A 2,650-nucleotide genomic window follows, 5' to 3' on the forward strand; every position below is an offset into this window, starting at 1 on the left:
TTAAATTCATCAGTAAATATCGTTGCCATGTGGAAGCAGGAACTGAAATTAATTTGAAATGAGATTAAAATTCCAAATCTGTAATTAATTATGAAATTAACTTAATTTCAAATCCCTACGGATAAACCAACAATATCCACTGGTGTCATTATTAACAATTGATAAGAGCAATTATAATTAAATTAGTTAACTGTATCATTGAATAGGGAACCCAACCCTATTTAACTATTTACTGAAATTAAAATTTTAGAGCAATATTGATAGTAAATGAGTAAAATTTTAATGCTAGTGTCATTAAATTGTAATAGCAATTATAATTCAACTTCATCAATAAGTATTGTTACTATGTGAAAGACGGAACTGTAATTAATTTGTGAAATTAAATTAAAAATTAAAATCTGTAGTTAATTACGATGTTAAATTAACGATTTCCAATCCTCAAGTATAGCAAATTAATCATATCTACTGGTGTCCCTCAAATTATAAGCGCAGTTATAGCTGAATTAATCACAACGTAGCATTAAAGTAATTCGGCCTAGGCTGGCCAGGATTAATTGTTAATAACAACACAATGGTAGCAGTTTAAACTGATATAGTAACACTCTGAGGGGAAAAGGTCTATTAAGTTTGCATCTGTCTGTTCTTTTCAAAGGGAGGTGAGGAAAGAAAAATAGGATGAAATCCGTATGAAATAGCGAAGGATAAAGTTCAGATGTAACTAAACAAGTCACTTCAACACTTCACACACTGCAACACATTTTGCCTTTGAGACCACAAAATGCTACGTGCTAACCACTAGCCTTCAATGCTAATAGCTCATGCTTGGCTATTTGTTTACAAACAGCTCAAAATGGCGCTGGCGGACTGAAAGTTACCCCGGAAAAGGTTTGTTAGAACTTCCGGGCTACGGCTGTTACTATAACTCGTTCCGAGTGAGGTGAATTAATATACAGATTCACTGCAATTAATACAATAACTGTCAATGATATCTTTGGCGGATTTCACTTGATCAAGATTTCACAATTCTCCCAAAAATAAATAGCGTTCGGATACTTTCTGAGCACCGCGTTTTCAAGTTCACTAGTTTTTTAGTGACTTAAATGACAAGAGCATTAATTAGCTAAGTTAATGGTCTGAAGCCGGGAGATTTATTTATCATAGACTAATTTGGAGGTGGAATACGCACCAAAAAATCGAACTATTAAGGCCTTTTTAGAGAAAGTAAACTCTACTTTGGCACATACATTCATGTTTTGCTAGGGAGAAAATATGCAAGAAGTGTTGCCTAACCAATGATGTTTCTATCATTCACTGTTAAATAGTTATTTAGTTCGCAAGAAAAAGAAATCAGATGATTAGTCATTAATAGTTCATTTAAGCGTTAACTGCAGTAGACTTTAGGATTTTTTTTATAGCTTGTTATTCAATTTAAATTAAGATTTATGATATATGTTTTTCAAATCTTTATTACAGAACATTGAAAATATATTGTTAAAACTTACTTTTCCCAAGCTGGAAAGATGAGTCAATGACAGTCAAGGTCAATGTGCTAAAAATCTGAAAGATGCTGTTGCAGGTCATTAAGAAGAGTTAGTTTATGTTAATTATTAAAATGTTAATGCAGTCTCTTTTGCTGTTTTTCCCAGACACATTCATAATTATTATCTCTGCCAGTACGCTGTGGCAACCCTTTTTTTTTTTGGTGTGTGCGCTTGAGCGCTTTATGCAATTAAAGGCTCATTATTATGATTTATATGGTTTATTAATAAACATGTGACTAATAGTCGACTAATGCTTAAAATTAACAACTACTAGTCGACCAGAAAAATCTTTAGTCGAGGGAAGCCCTACAAATAATATAACTTACAATCCTGTCTGAAAAGGGTAACAAAAACTCAAACTTACGACAAGTTAGACCACAGTGTCACAAAGTAGGCTAGGTTAGGACAAGCTTTTCTCTGCTTCTGTTAAATGAAACAAATATAATGTCTGTTATAAAATGTGTGTAGGTGATCTATTAATGCTACTTAATACTTGGCCACAATTAATAAGAATATTGACCAAAATACTAAATAAATAGAAAATGAAATATTTACCTAGCAAAGGAATGAGGTTGACTGAAGATTCTTGCAATACATTTTTTTACACTGTTAATGAGTACAGAACAGTTGCTACAATTACACATTTGTTTTTACCTGGAGAAGTGGCAGGTAATGTTTTTATTTATTTATTATTTTTTTAAAGTACACAAGTAATTTAAGGTACTAAATTTATGAAATTATGTAGTGATATATCATGGGGCTTCTCTTATTAAACAGGGCAATAGTGACTACACAACTTTTATAAGAGGTTGTACCTGCTCTTGTTGAGTGGCAAGGCAAAGAAAAATGTGGCCGATGTTACTGGCTGGTGAGCAGGAGGTGGTGGCCGATGTTACTGGCTGGTGAAGTGATGGTGAGCAGGAGGTGGTGGTGGCCGATGTTACTGGCTGGTGAGCAGGAGGTGGTGGTGGCCGATGTTACTGGCTGGTGAGCAGGAGGTGGTGGTGGCCGATGTTACTGGCTGGTGAGCAGGAGGTGGTGGTGGCCGATGTTACTGGCTGGTGAGCAGGAGGTGGTGGTGGCCGATGTTACTGGCTGGTGAGCAGGAG

The 2,650-nt window shown here is 34.9% G+C and overlaps 1 long non-coding RNA gene across 1 annotated transcript; it reads right to left on the reverse strand.

Annotated features, from left to right (window-relative positions):
- Positions 1–1,502: 1,502 nt before the first annotated feature.
- LOC107655723 (uncharacterized) lies at positions 1,503–2,147 on the reverse strand. Its single transcript, XR_001630480.1, has 3 exons — positions 2,097–2,147; positions 1,906–1,964; positions 1,503–1,567 (listed from the first exon to the last, which is right to left on the reverse strand). It is a non-coding gene; the product is annotated as an uncharacterized LOC107655723 (long non-coding RNA).
- Between the last annotated feature and the right edge of the window lie 503 nt (positions 2,148–2,650).

Source organism: Sinocyclocheilus anshuiensis, unplaced genomic scaffold, assembly GCF_001515605.1.
Source record: "Sinocyclocheilus anshuiensis isolate Anshui unplaced genomic scaffold, SAMN03320099.WGS_v1.1 scaffold1583, whole genome shotgun sequence".
NCBI classification, from domain to species: domain Eukaryota; kingdom Metazoa; phylum Chordata; class Actinopteri; order Cypriniformes; family Cyprinidae; genus Sinocyclocheilus; species Sinocyclocheilus anshuiensis.